This window comes from Rhinoderma darwinii, chromosome 3, assembly GCF_050947455.1.
Source record: "Rhinoderma darwinii isolate aRhiDar2 chromosome 3, aRhiDar2.hap1, whole genome shotgun sequence".
Lineage (NCBI taxonomy): Eukaryota > Metazoa > Chordata > Amphibia > Anura > Rhinodermatidae > Rhinoderma > Rhinoderma darwinii.
This window is the reverse complement of record NC_134689.1, coordinates 412,371,008-412,384,681: the sequence shown is the minus strand read 5'-3', so window position 1 is coordinate 412,384,681 and position 13,674 is coordinate 412,371,008. Positions and strand designations below refer to the sequence as shown.

The following is a 13,674-nucleotide window of genomic DNA, read 5'->3' as shown; positions in this document are numbered from 1 at the left end:
AATTTGGGCACTCGGTCATTTTTACAAAATACCTAAAAATGTATAAAAAAAATATTTTTCTGCTAGGCGCCAGGAACTCAACATTTTCCAAAAATTAGGAACATGTGAGACCGTGTGGCCTAATGGATAAGGCGTCTGACTTCGGATCAGAAGATTGAGGGTTCGAGTCCCTTCATGGTCGCAGCTTTTAAGTGCTCTTCAGATGACCTTCTAAGCATTTGAGTCCTTTCCTGGTTGCAACAGCTAAGGTTCAGATGCTTTCTTAATTTGATGACGTACTTGGTGTCGTTATAGGCTATATTTCTACATGATTGATAGTGAATATTTTTATATGGCTAGTCAGCAGTTACCAGAAGTGAGATTTTAATCCATGTCTATATTTATAGACCATAGCACACAATATTGTGAAAATATTTATTCTTAAATCTGGGCACTCGGTCATTTTTACTAAATACCCGTAAATATCTAAAAACAAAAAAAAACTTTTTCACTCCTATATTTAAATACCACAACACACAATATTGAGAAAATGTTATCAGAAGTGAGATTTGAATCCATACCTATATTTAAGTACTGTAATACACAATATTAAGAAAATGTTTTTTTATAAATTTGGGCACTCGGTCATTTTTACAAAATACCTAAAAATGTATAAAAAAAATCTTTTTCTGCTAGGCGCCAGGAACTCAACATTTTCCAAAAATTAGGAACATGTGAGACCGTGTGGCCTAATGGATAAGGCGTCTGACTTTGGATCAGAAGATTGAGGGTTCGAGTCCCTTCATGGTCGCAGCTTTTAAGTGCTCTTCAGATGACCTTCTAAGCATTTGAGTCCTTTCCTGGTTGCAACAGCTAAGGTTCAGATGCTTTCTTAATTTGATGACGTACTTGGTGTCGTTATAGGCTATATTTCTACATGATTGATAGTGAATATTTTTATATGGCTAGTCAGCAGTTACCAGAAGTGAGATTTTAATCCATGTCTATATTTATAGACCATAGCACACAATATTGTGAAAATATTTATTCTTAAATCTGGGCACTCGGTCATTTTTACTAAATACCCGTAAATATCTAAAAAAAAAACAAAACTTTTTCACTCCTATATTTAAATACCACAACACACAATATTGAGAAAATGTTATCAGAAGTGAGATTTGAATCCATACCTATATTTAAGTACTGTAATACACAATATTAAGAAAATGTTTTTTTATAAATTTGGGCACTCGGTCATTTTTACAAAATACCTAAAAATGTATAAAAAAAATATTTTTCTGCTAGGCGCCAGGAACTCAACATTTTCCAAAAATTAGGAACATGTGAGACCGTGTGGCCTAATGGATAAGGCGTCTGACTTCGGATCAGAAGATTGAGGGTTCGAGTCCCTTCATGGTCGCAGCTTTTAAGTGCTCTTCAGATGACCTTCTAAGCATTTGAGTCCTTTCCTGGTTGCAACAGCTAAGGTTCAGATGCTTTCTTAATTTGATGACGTACTTGGTGTCGTTATAGGCTATATTTCTACATGATTGATAGTGAATATTTTTATATGGCTAGTCAGCAGTTACCAGAAGTGAGATTTTAATCCATGTCTATATTTATAGACCATAGCACACAATATTGTGAAAATATTTATTCTTAAATCTGGGCACTCGGTCATTTTTACTAAATACCCGTAAATATCTAAAAAAAAAACAAAACTTTTTCACTCCTATATTTAAATACCACAACACACAATATTGAGAAAATGTTATCAGAAGTGAGATTTGAATCCATACCTATGTTTAAGTACTGTAATACACAATATTAAGAAAATGTTTTTTTATAAATTTGGGCACTCGGTCATTTTTACAAAATACCTAAAAATGTATAAAAAAAATATTTTTCTGCTAGGCGCCAGGAACTCAACATTTTCCAAAAATTAGGAACATGTGAGACCGTGTGGCCTAATGGATAAGGCGTCTGACTTCGGATCAGAAGATTGAGGGTTCGAGTCCCTTCATGGTCGCAGCTTTTAAGTGCTCTTCAGATGACCTTCTAAGCATTTGAGTCCTTTCCTGGTTGCAACAGCTAAGGTTCAGATGCTTTCTTAATTTGATGACGTACTTGGTGTCGTTATAGGCTATATTTCTACATGATTGATAGTGAATATTTTTATATGGCTAGTCAGCAGTTACCAGAAGTGAGATTTTAATCCATGTCTATATTTATAGACCATAGCACACAATATTGTGAAAATATTTATTCTTAAATCTGGGCACTCGGTCATTTTTACTAAATACCCGTAAATATCTAAAAACAAAAAAAAACTTTTTCACTCCTATATTTAAATACCACAACACACAATATTGAGAAAATGTTATCAGAAGTGAGATTTGAATCCATACCTATATTTAAGTACTGTAATACACAATATTAAGAAAATGTTTTTTTATAAATTTGGGCACTCGGTCATTTTTACAAAATACCTAAAAATGTATAAAAAAAATCTTTTTCTGCTAGGCGCCAGGAACTCAACATTTTCCAAAAATTAGGAACATGTGAGACTGTGTGGCCTAATGGATAAGGCGTCTGACTTCGGATCAGAAGATTGAGGGTTCGAGTCCCTTCATGGTCGCAGCTTTTAAGTGCTCTTCAGATGACCTTCTAAGCATTTGAGTCCTTTCCTGGTTGCAACAGCTAAGGTTCAGATGCTTTCTTAATTTGATGACGTACTTGGTGTCGTTATAGGCTATATTTCTACATGATTGATAGTGAATATTTTTATATGGCTAGTCAGCAGTTACCAGAAGTGAGATTTTAATCCATGTCTATATTTATAGACCATAGCACACAATATTGTGAAAATATTTATTCTTAAATCTGGGCACTCGGTCATTTTTACTAAATACCCGTAAATATCTAAAAAAAAACAAAAACTTTTTCACTCCTATATTTAAATACCACAACACACAATATTGAGAAAATGTTATCAGAAGTGAGATTTGAATCCATACCTATATTTAAGTACTGTAATACACAATATTAAGAAAATGTTTTTTTATAAATTTGGGCACTCGGTCATTTTTACAAAATACCTAAAAATGTATAAAAAAAATCTTTTTCTGCTAGGCGCCAGGAACTCAACATTTTCCAAAAATTAGGAACATGTGAGACCATGTGGCCTAATGGATAAGGCGTCTGACTTCGAATCAGAAGATTGAGGGTTCGAGTCCCTTCATGGTCGCAGCTTTTAAGTGCTCTTCAGATGACCTTCTAAGCATTTGAGTCCTTTCCTGGTTGCAACAGCTAAGGTTCAGATGCTTTCTTAATTTGATGACGTACTTGGTGTCGTTATAGGCTATATTTCTACATGATTGATAGTGAATATTTTTATATGGCTAGTCAGCAGTTACCAGAAGTGAGATTTTAATCCATGTCTATATTTATAGACCATAGCACACAATATTGTGAAAATATTTATTCTTAAATCTGGGCACTCGGTCATTTTTACTAAATACCCGTAAATATCTAAAAAAAAAAAAAAACTTTTTCACTCCTATATTTAAATACCACAACACACAATATTGAGAAAATGTTATCAGAAGTGAGATTTGAATCCATACCTATATTTAAGTACTGTAATACACAATATTAAGAAAATGTTTTTTTATAAATTTGGGCACTCGGTCATTTTTACAAAATACCTAAAAATGTATAAAAAAAATCTTTTTCTGCTAGGCGCCAGGAACTCAACATTTTCCAAAAATTAGGAACATGTGAGACTGTGTGGCCTAATGGATAAGGCGTCTGACTTCGGATCAGAAGATTGAGGGTTCGAGTCCCTTCATGGTCGCAGCTTTTAAGTGCTCTTCAGATGACCTTCTAAGCATTTGAGTCCTTTCCTGGTTGCAACAGCTAAGGTTCAGATGCTTTCTTAATTTGATGACGTACTTGGTGTCGTTATAGGCTATATTTCTACATGATTGATAGTGAATATTTTTATATGGCTAGTCAGCAGTTACCAGAAGTGAGATTTTAATCCATGTCTATATTTATAGACCATAGCACACAATATTGTGAAAATATTTATTCTTAAATCTGGGCACTCGGTCATTTTTACTAAATACCCGTAAATATCTAAAAAAAAACAAAAACTTTTTCACTCCTATATTTAAATACCACAACACACAATATTGAGAAAATGTTATCAGAAGTGAGATTTGAATCCATACCTATATTTAAGTACTGTAATACACAATATTAAGAAAATGTTTTTTTATAAATTTGGGCACTCGGTCATTTTTACAAAATACCTAAAAATGTATAAAAAAAATCTTTTTCTGCTAGGCGCCAGGAACTCAACATTTTCCAAAAATTAGGAACATGTGAGACCATGTGGCCTAATGGATAAGGCGTCTGACTTCGAATCAGAAGATTGAGGGTTCGAGTCCCTTCATGGTCGCAGCTTTTAAGTGCTCTTCAGATGACCTTCTAAGCATTTGAGTCCTTTCCTGGTTGCAACAGCTAAGGTTCAGATGCTTTCTTAATTTGATGACGTACTTGGTGTCGTTATAGGCTATATTTCTACATGATTGATAGTGAATATTTTTATATGGCTAGTCAGCAGTTACCAGAAGTGAGATTTTAATCCATGTCTATATTTATAGACCATAGCACACAATATTGTGAAAATATTTATTCTTAAATCTGGGCACTCGGTCATTTTTACTAAATACCCGTAAATATCTAAAAAAAAAAAAAAACTTTTTCACTCCTATATTTAAATACCACAACACACAATATTGAGAAAATGTTATCAGAAGTGAGATTTGAATCCATACCTATATTTAAGTACTGTAATACACAATATTAAGAAAATGTTTTTTTATAAATTTGGGCACTCGGTCATTTTTACAAAATACCTAAAAATGTATAAAAAAAATCTTTTTCTGCTAGGCGCCAGGAACTCAACATTTTCCAAAAATTAGGAACATGTGAGACCGTGTGGCCTAATGGATAAGGCGTCTGACTTCAGATCAGAAGATTGAGGGTTCGAGACCCTTCATGGTCGCAGCTTTTAAGTGCTCTTCAGATGACCTTCTAAGCATTTGAGTCCTTTCCTGGTTGCAACAGCTAAGGTTCAGATGCTTTCTTAATTTGATGACGTACTTGGTGTCGTTATAGGCTATATTTCTACATGATTGATAGTGAATATTTTTATATGGCTAGTCAGCAGTTACCAGAAGTGAGATTTTAATCCATGTCTATATTTATAGACCATAGCACACAATATTGTGAAAATATTTATTCTTAAATCTGGGCACTCGGTCATTTTTACTAAATACCCGTAAATATCTAAAAAAAAACAAAAACTTTTTCACTCCTATATTTAAATACCACAACACACAATATTGAGAAAATGTTATCAGAAGTGAGATTTGAATCCATACCTATATTTAAGTACTGTAATACACAATATTAAGAAAATGTTTTTTTATAAATTTGGGCACTCGGTCATTTTTACAAAATACCTAAAAATGTATAAAAAAAATCTTTTTCTGCTAGGCGCCAGGAACTCAACATTTTCCAAAAATTAGGAACATGTGAGACCATGTGGCCTAATGGATAAGGCCTCTGACTTCGAATCAGAAGATTGAGGGTTCGAGTCCCTTCATGGTCGCAGCTTTTAAGTGCTCTTCAGATGACCTTCTAAGCATTTGAGTCCTTTCCTGGTTGCAACAGCTAAGGTTCAGATGCTTTCTTAATTTGATGACGTACTTGGTGTCGTTATAGGCTATATTTCTACATGATTGATAGTGAATATTTTTATATGGCTAGTCAGCAGTTACCAGAAGTGAGATTTTAATCCATGTCTATATTTATAGACCATAGCACACAATATTGTGATAACATTTATTCTTAAATCTGGGCACTCGGTCATTTTTACTAAATACCCGTAAATATCTAAAAAAAAACAAAAACTTTTTCACTCCTATATTTAAATACCACAACACACAATATTGAGAAAATGTTATCAGAAGTGAGATTTGAATCCATACCTATGTTTAAGTACTGTAATACACAATATTAAGAAAATGTTTTTTTATAAATTTGGGCACTCGGTCATTTTTACAAAATACCTAAAAATGTATAAAAAAAATATTTTTCTGCTAGGCGCCAGGAACTCAACATTTTCCAAAAATTAGGAACATGTGAGACCGTGTGGCCTAATGGATAAGGCGTCTGACTTCGGATCAGAAGATTGAGGGTTCGAGTCCCTTCATGGTCGCAGCTTTTAAGTGCTCTTCAGATGACCTTCTAAGCATTTGAGTCCTTTCCTGGTTGCAACAGCTAAGGTTCAGATGCTTTCTTAATTTGATGACGTACTTGGTGTCGTTATAGGCTATATTTCTACATGATTGATAGTGAATATTTTTATATGGCTAGTCAGCAGTTACCAGAAGTGAGATTTTAATCCATGTCTATATTTATAGACCATAGCACACAATATTGTGAAAATATTTATTCTTAAATCTGGGCACTCTGTCATTTTTACTAAATACCCGTAAATATCTAAAAACAAAAAAAAACTTTTTCACTCCTATATTTAAATACCACAACACACAATATTGAGAAAATGTTATCAGAAGTGAGATTTGAATCCATACCTATATTTAAGTACTGTAATACACAATATTAAGAAAATGTTTTTTTATAAATTTGGGCACTCGGTCATTTTTACAAAATACCTAAAAATGTATAAAAAAAATCTTTTTCTGCTAGGCGCCAGGAACTCAACATTTTCCAAAAATTAGGAACATGTGAGACTGTGTGGCCTAATGGATAAGGCGTCTGACTTCGGATCAGAAGATTGAGGGTTCGAGTCCCTTCATGGTCGCAGCTTTTAAGTGCTCTTCAGATGACCTTCTAAGCATTTGAGTCCTTTCCTGGTTGCAACAGCTAAGGTTCAGATGCTTTCTTAATTTGATGACGTACTTGGTGTCGTTATAGGCTATATTTCTACATGATTGATAGTGAATATTTTTATATGGCTAGTCAGCAGTTACCAGAAGTGAGATTTTAATCCATGTCTATATTTATAGACCATAGCACACAATATTGTGAAAATATTTATTCTTAAATCTGGGCACTCGGTCATTTTTACTAAATACCCGTAAATATCTAAAAAAAAACAAAAACTTTTTCACTCCTATATTTAAATACCACAACACACAATATTGAGAAAATGTTATCAGAAGTGAGATTTGAATCCATACCTATATTTAAGTACTGTAATACACAATATTAAGAAAATGTTTTTTTATAAATTTGGGCACTCGGTCATTTTTACAAAATACCTAAAAATGTATAAAAAAAATCTTTTTCTGCTAGGCGCCAGGAACTCAACATTTTCCAAAAATTAGGAACATGTGAGACCATGTGGCCTAATGGATAAGGCGTCTGACTTCGAATCAGAAAATTGAGGGTTCGAGTCCCTTCATGGTTGCAGCTTTTAAGTGCTCTTCAGATGACCTTCTAAGCATTTGAGTCCTTTCCTGGTTGCAACAGCTAAGGTTCAGATGCTTTCTTAATTTGATGACGTACTTGGTGTCGTTATAGGCTATATTTCTACATGATTGATAGTGAATATTTTTATATGGCTAGTCAGCAGTTACCAGAAGTGAGATTTTAATCCATGTCTATATTTATAGACCATAGCACACAATATTGTGAAAATATTTATTCTTAAATCTGGGCACTCGGTCATTTTTACTAAATACCCGTAAATATCTAAAAAAAAACAAAAACTTTTTCACTCCTATATTTAAATACCACAACACACAATATTGAGAAAATGTTATCAGAAGTGAGATTTGAATCCATACCTATATTTAAGTACTGTAATACACAATATTAAGAAAATGTTTTTTTATAAATTTGGGCACTCGGTCATTTTTACAAAATACCTAAAAATGTATAAAAAAAATCTTTTTCTGCTAGGCGCCAGGAACTCAACATTTTCCAAAAATTAGGAACATGTGAGACCATGTGGCCTAATGGATAAGGCGTCTGACTTCGAATCAGAAGATTGAGGGTTCGAGTCCCTTCATGGTCGCAGCTTTTAAGTGCTCTTCAGATGACCTTCTAAGCATTTGAGTCCTTTCCTGGTTGCAACAGCTAAGGTTCAGATGCTTTCTTAATTTGATGACGTACTTGGTGTCGTTATAGGCTATATTTCTACATGATTGATAGTGAATATTTTTATATGGCTAGTCAGCAGTTACCAGAAGTGAGATTTTAATCCATGTCTATATTTATAGACCATAGCACACAATATTGTGAAAATATTTATTCTTAAATCTGGGCACTCTGTCATTTTTACTAAATACCCGTAAATATCTAAAAACAAAAAAAAACTTTTTCACTCCTATATTTAAATACCACAACACACAATATTGAGAAAATGTTATCAGAAGTGAGATTTGAATCCATACCTATATTTAAGTACTGTAATACACAATATTAAGAAAATGTTTTTTTATAAATTTGGGCACTCGGTCATTTTTACAAAATACCTAAAAATGTATAAAAAAAATCTTTTTCTGCTAGGCGCCAGGAACTCAACATTTTCCAAAAATTAGGAACATGTGAGACTGTGTGGCCTAATGGATAAGGCGTCTGACTTCGGATCAGAAGATTGAGGGTTCGAGTCCCTTCATGGTCGCAGCTTTTAAGTGCTCTTCAGATGACCTTCTAAGCATTTGAGTCCTTTCCTGGTTGCAACAGCTAAGGTTCAGATGCTTTCTTAATTTGATGACGTACTTGGTGTCGTTATAGGCTATATTTCTACATGATTGATAGTGAATATTTTTATATGGCTAGTCAGCAGTTACCAGAAGTGAGATTTTAATCCATGTCTATATTTATAGACCATAGCACACAATATTGTGAAAATATTTATTCTTAAATCTGGGCACTCGGTCATTTTTACTAAATACCCGTAAATATCTAAAAAAAAACAAAAACTTTTTCACTCCTATATTTAAATACCACAACACACAATATTGAGAAAATGTTATCAGAAGTGAGATTTGAATCCATACCTATATTTAAGTACTGTAATACACAATATTAAGAAAATGTTTTTTTATAAATTTGGGCACTCGGTCATTTTTACAAAATACCTAAAAATGTATAAAAAAAATCTTTTTCTGCTAGGCGCCAGGAACTCAACATTTTCCAAAAATTAGGAACATGTGAGACCATGTGGCCTAATGGATAAGGCGTCTGACTTCGAATCAGAAGATTGAGGGTTCGAGTCCCTTCATGGTTGCAGCTTTTAAGTGCTCTTCAGATGACCTTCTAAGCATTTGAGTCCTTTCCTGGTTGCAACAGCTAAGGTTCAGATGCTTTCTTAATTTGATGACGTACTTGGTGTCGTTATAGGCTATATTTCTACATGATTGATAGTGAATATTTTTATATGGCTAGTCAGCAGTTACCAGAAGTGAGATTTTAATCCATGTCTATATTTATAGACCATAGCACACAATATTGTGAAAATATTTATTCTTAAATCTGGGCACTCGGTCATTTTTACTAAATACCCGTAAATATCTAAAAAAAAACAAAAACTTTTTCACTCCTATATTTAAATACCACAACACACAATATTGAGAAAATGTTATCAGAAGTGAGATTTGAATCCATACCTATATTTAAGTACTGTAATACACAATATTAAGAAAATGTTTTTTTATAAATTTGGGCACTCGGTCATTTTTACAAAATACCTAAAAATGTATAAAAAAAATCTTTTTCTGCTAGGCGCCAGGAACTCAACATTTTCCAAAAATTAGGAACATGTGAGACCATGTGGCCTAATGGATAAGGCGTCTGACTTCGAATCAGAAGATTGAGGGTTCGAGTCCCTTCATGGTCGCAGCTTTTAAGTGCTCTTCAGATGACCTTCTAAGCATTTGAGTCCTTTCCTGGTTGCAACAGCTAAGGTTCAGATGCTTTCTTAATTTGATGACGTACTTGGTGTCGTTATAGGCTATATTTCTACATGATTGATAGTGAATATTTTTATATGGCTAGTCAGCAGTTACCAGAAGTGAGATTTTAATCCATGTCTATATTTATAGACCATAGCACACAATATTGTGAAAATATTTATTCTTAAATCTGGGCACTCGGTCATTTTTACTAAATACCCGTAAATATCTAAAAAAAAACAAAAACTTTTTCACTCCTATATTTAAATACCACAACACACAATATTGAGAAAATGTTATCAGAAGTGAGATTTGAATCCATACCTATATTTAAGTACTGTAATACACAATATTAAGAAAATGTTTTTTTATAAATTTGGGCACTCGGTCATTTTTACAAAATACCTAAAAATGTATAAAAAAAATCTTTTTCTGCTAGGCGCCAGGAACTCAACATTTTCCAAAAATTAGGAACATGTGAGACTGTGTGGCCTAATGGATAAGGCGTCTGACTTCGGATCAGAAGATTGAGGGTTCGAGTCCCTTCATGGTCGCAGCTTTTAAGTGCTCTTCAGATGACCTTCTAAGCATTTGAGTCCTTTCCTGGTTGCAACAGCTAAGGTTCAGATGCTTTCTTAATTTGATGACGTACTTGGTGTCGTTATAGGCTATATTTCTACATGATTGATAGTGAATATTTTTATATGGCTAGTCAGCAGTTACCAGAAGTGAGATTTTAATCCATGTCTATATTTATAGACCATAGCACACAATATTGTGAAAATATTTATTCTTAAATCTGGGCACTCGGTCATTTTTACTAAATACCCGTAAATATCTAAAAAAAAACAAAAACTTTTTCACTCCTATATTTAAATACCACAACACACAATATTGAGAAAATGTTATCAGAAGTGAGATTTGAATCCATACCTATATTTAAGTACTGTAATACACAATATTAAGAAAATGTTTTTTTATAAATTTGGGCACTCGGTCATTTTTACAAAATACCTAAAAATGTATAAAAAAAATCTTTTTCTGCTAGGCGCCAGGAACTCAACATTTTCCAAAAATTAGGAACATGTGAGACCATGTGGCCTAATGGATAAGGCGTCTGACTTCGAATCAGAAGATTGAGGGTTCGAGTCCCTTCATGGTCGCAGCTTTTAAGTGCTCTTCAGATGACCTTCTAAGCATTTGAGTCCTTTCCTGGTTGCAACAGCTAAGGTTCAGATGCTTTCTTAATTTGATGACGTACTTGGTGTCGTTATAGGCTATATTTCTACATGATTGATAGTGAATATTTTTATATGGCTAGTCAGCAGTTACCAGAAGTGAGATTTTAATCCATGTCTATATTTATAGACCATAGCACACAATATTGTGAAAATATTTATTCTTAAATCTGGGCACTCGGTCATTTTTACTAAATACCCGTAAATATCTAAAAAAAAACAAAAACTTTTTCACTCCTATATTTAAATACCACAACACACAATATTGAGAAAATGTTATCAGAAGTGAGATTTGAATCCATACCTATATTTAAGTACTGTAATACACAATATTAAGAAAATGTTTTTTTATAAATTTGGGCACTCGGTCATTTTTACAAAATACCTAAAAATGTATAAAAAAAATCTTTTTCTGCTAGGCGCCAGGAACTCAACATTTTCCAAAAATTAGGAACATGTGAGACCATGTGGCCTAATGGATAAGGCGTCTGACTTCGAATCAGAAGATTGAGGGTTCGAGTCCCTTCATGGTCGCAGCTTTTAAGTGCTCTTCAGATGACCTTCTAAGCATTTGAGTCCTTTCCTGGTTGCAACAGCTAAGGTTCAGATGCTTTCTTAATTTGATGACGTACTTGGTGTCGTTATAGGCTATATTTCTACATGATTGATAGTGAATATTTTTATATGGCTAGTCAGCAGTTACCAGAAGTGAGATTTTAATCCATGTCTATATTTATAGACCATAGCACACAATATTGTGAAAATATTTATTCTTAAATCTGGGCACTCGGTCATTTTTACTAAATACCCGTAAATATCTAAAAAAAAACAAAAACTTTTTCACTCCTATATTTAAATACCACAACACACAATATTGAGAAAATGTTATCAGAAGTGAGATTTGAATCCATACCTATATTTAAGTACTGTAATACACAATATTAAGAAAATGTTTTTTTATAAATTTGGGCACTCGGTCATTTTTACAAAATACCTAAAAATGTATAAAAAAAATCTTTTTCTGCTAGGCGCCAGGAACTCAACATTTTCCAAAAATTAGGAACATGTGAGACCATGTGGCCTAATGGATAAGGCCTCTGACTTCGAATCAGAAGATTGAGGGTTCGAGTCCCTTCATGGTCGCAGCTTTTAAGTGCTCTTCAGATGACCTTCTAAGCATTTGAGTCCTTTCCTGGTTGCAACAGCTAAGGTTCAGATGCTTTCTTAATTTGATGACGTACTTGGTGTCGTTATAGGCTATATTTCTACATGATTGATAGTGAATATTTTTATATGGCTAGTCAGCAGTTACCAGAAGTGAGATTTTAATCCATGTCTATATTTATAGACCATAGCACACAATATTGTGATAACATTTATTCTTAAATCTGGGCACTCGGTCATTTTTACTAAATACCCGTAAATATCTAAAAAAAAACAAAAACTTTTTCACTCCTATATTTAAATACCACAACACACAATATTGAGAAAATGTTATCAGAAGTGAGATTTGAATCCATACCTATATTTAAGTACTGTAATACACAATATTAAGAAAATGTTTTTTTATAAATTTGGGCACTCGGTCATTTTTACAAAATACCTAAAAATGTATAAAAAAAATCTTTTTCTGCTAGGCGCCAGGAACTCAACATTTTCCAAAAATTAGGAACATGTGAGACCATGTGGCCTAATGGATAAGGCATCTGACTTCGAATCAGAAGATTGAGGGTTCGAGTCCCTTCATGGTCGCAGCTTTTAAGTGCTCTTCAGATGACCTTCTAAGCATTTGAGTCCTTTCCTGGTTGCAACAGCTAAGGTTCAGATGCTTTCTTAATTTGATGACGTACTTGGTGTCGTTATAGGCTATATTTCTACATGATTGATAGTGAATATTTTTATATGGCTAGTCAGCAGTTACCAGAAGTGAGATTTTAATCCATGTCTATATTTATAGACCATAGCACACAATATTGTGAAAATATTTATTCTTAAATCTGGGCACTCGGTCATTTTTACTAAATACCCGTAAATATCTAAAAAAAAACAAAAACTTTTTCACTCCTATATTTAAATACCACAACACACAATATTGAGAAAATGTTATCAGAAGTGAGATTTGAATCCATACCTATATTTAAGTACTGTAATACACAATATTAAGAAAATGTTTTTTTATAAATTTGGGCACTCGGTCATTTTTACAAAATACCTAAAAATGTATAAAAAAAATCTTTTTCTGCTAGGCGCCAGGAACTCAACATTTTCCAAAAATTAGGAACATGTGAGACCATGTGGCCTAATGGATAAGGCCTCTGACTTCGAATCAGAAGATTGAGGGTTCGAGTCCCTTCATGGTCACAGCTTTTAAGTGCTCTTCAGATGACCTTCTAAGCATTTGAGTCCTTTCCTGGTTGCAACAGCTAAGGTTCAGATGCTTTCTTAATTTGATGACG

General features: G+C 33.4%; 22 non-coding genes across 22 annotated transcripts; all 22 read left to right on the top strand.

Annotated features, from left to right (window-relative positions):
* Positions 1-108: 108 nt before the first annotated feature.
* On the top strand, positions 109-181 carry TRNAR-UCG (transfer RNA arginine (anticodon UCG)). The gene has a single exon. It is a non-coding gene; the product is annotated as a tRNA-Arg (tRNA).
* Positions 182-717: 536 nt separating this feature from the next.
* Positions 718-790, top strand: TRNAQ-UUG (transfer RNA glutamine (anticodon UUG)). The gene has a single exon. It is a non-coding gene; the product is annotated as a tRNA-Gln (tRNA).
* Positions 791-1,326: 536 nt separating this feature from the next.
* Positions 1,327-1,399, top strand: TRNAR-UCG (transfer RNA arginine (anticodon UCG)). Its single transcript has one exon. It is a non-coding gene; the product is annotated as a tRNA-Arg (tRNA).
* A 536-nt stretch (positions 1,400-1,935) lies between these two features.
* Positions 1,936-2,008, top strand: TRNAR-UCG (transfer RNA arginine (anticodon UCG)). The gene has a single exon. It is a non-coding gene; the product is annotated as a tRNA-Arg (tRNA).
* A 536-nt stretch (positions 2,009-2,544) lies between these two features.
* Positions 2,545-2,617, top strand: TRNAR-UCG (transfer RNA arginine (anticodon UCG)). Its single transcript has one exon. It is a non-coding gene; the product is annotated as a tRNA-Arg (tRNA).
* A 536-nt stretch (positions 2,618-3,153) lies between these two features.
* On the top strand, positions 3,154-3,226 carry TRNAR-UCG (transfer RNA arginine (anticodon UCG)). Its single transcript has one exon. It is a non-coding gene; the product is annotated as a tRNA-Arg (tRNA).
* A 536-nt stretch (positions 3,227-3,762) lies between these two features.
* On the top strand, positions 3,763-3,835 carry TRNAR-UCG (transfer RNA arginine (anticodon UCG)). Its single transcript has one exon. It is a non-coding gene; the product is annotated as a tRNA-Arg (tRNA).
* A 536-nt stretch (positions 3,836-4,371) lies between these two features.
* TRNAR-UCG (transfer RNA arginine (anticodon UCG)) lies at positions 4,372-4,444 on the top strand. Its single transcript has one exon. It is a non-coding gene; the product is annotated as a tRNA-Arg (tRNA).
* A 1,145-nt stretch (positions 4,445-5,589) lies between these two features.
* Positions 5,590-5,662, top strand: TRNAR-UCG (transfer RNA arginine (anticodon UCG)). Its single transcript has one exon. It is a non-coding gene; the product is annotated as a tRNA-Arg (tRNA).
* A 536-nt stretch (positions 5,663-6,198) lies between these two features.
* Positions 6,199-6,271, top strand: TRNAR-UCG (transfer RNA arginine (anticodon UCG)). Its single transcript has one exon. It is a non-coding gene; the product is annotated as a tRNA-Arg (tRNA).
* Positions 6,272-6,807: 536 nt separating this feature from the next.
* On the top strand, positions 6,808-6,880 carry TRNAR-UCG (transfer RNA arginine (anticodon UCG)). Its single transcript has one exon. It is a non-coding gene; the product is annotated as a tRNA-Arg (tRNA).
* A 536-nt stretch (positions 6,881-7,416) lies between these two features.
* On the top strand, positions 7,417-7,489 carry TRNAR-UCG (transfer RNA arginine (anticodon UCG)). The gene has a single exon. It is a non-coding gene; the product is annotated as a tRNA-Arg (tRNA).
* A 536-nt stretch (positions 7,490-8,025) lies between these two features.
* On the top strand, positions 8,026-8,098 carry TRNAR-UCG (transfer RNA arginine (anticodon UCG)). Its single transcript has one exon. It is a non-coding gene; the product is annotated as a tRNA-Arg (tRNA).
* Positions 8,099-8,634: 536 nt separating this feature from the next.
* Positions 8,635-8,707, top strand: TRNAR-UCG (transfer RNA arginine (anticodon UCG)). The gene has a single exon. It is a non-coding gene; the product is annotated as a tRNA-Arg (tRNA).
* Positions 8,708-9,243: 536 nt separating this feature from the next.
* On the top strand, positions 9,244-9,316 carry TRNAR-UCG (transfer RNA arginine (anticodon UCG)). Its single transcript has one exon. It is a non-coding gene; the product is annotated as a tRNA-Arg (tRNA).
* Positions 9,317-9,852: 536 nt separating this feature from the next.
* On the top strand, positions 9,853-9,925 carry TRNAR-UCG (transfer RNA arginine (anticodon UCG)). The gene has a single exon. It is a non-coding gene; the product is annotated as a tRNA-Arg (tRNA).
* A 536-nt stretch (positions 9,926-10,461) lies between these two features.
* On the top strand, positions 10,462-10,534 carry TRNAR-UCG (transfer RNA arginine (anticodon UCG)). Its single transcript has one exon. It is a non-coding gene; the product is annotated as a tRNA-Arg (tRNA).
* Positions 10,535-11,070: 536 nt separating this feature from the next.
* TRNAR-UCG (transfer RNA arginine (anticodon UCG)) lies at positions 11,071-11,143 on the top strand. Its single transcript has one exon. It is a non-coding gene; the product is annotated as a tRNA-Arg (tRNA).
* Positions 11,144-11,679: 536 nt separating this feature from the next.
* On the top strand, positions 11,680-11,752 carry TRNAR-UCG (transfer RNA arginine (anticodon UCG)). The gene has a single exon. It is a non-coding gene; the product is annotated as a tRNA-Arg (tRNA).
* Positions 11,753-12,288: 536 nt separating this feature from the next.
* TRNAR-UCG (transfer RNA arginine (anticodon UCG)) lies at positions 12,289-12,361 on the top strand. The gene has a single exon. It is a non-coding gene; the product is annotated as a tRNA-Arg (tRNA).
* Positions 12,362-12,897: 536 nt separating this feature from the next.
* TRNAR-UCG (transfer RNA arginine (anticodon UCG)) lies at positions 12,898-12,970 on the top strand. Its single transcript has one exon. It is a non-coding gene; the product is annotated as a tRNA-Arg (tRNA).
* Positions 12,971-13,506: 536 nt separating this feature from the next.
* On the top strand, positions 13,507-13,579 carry TRNAR-UCG (transfer RNA arginine (anticodon UCG)). The gene has a single exon. It is a non-coding gene; the product is annotated as a tRNA-Arg (tRNA).
* The last annotated feature ends 95 nt before the right edge of the window (positions 13,580-13,674 follow it).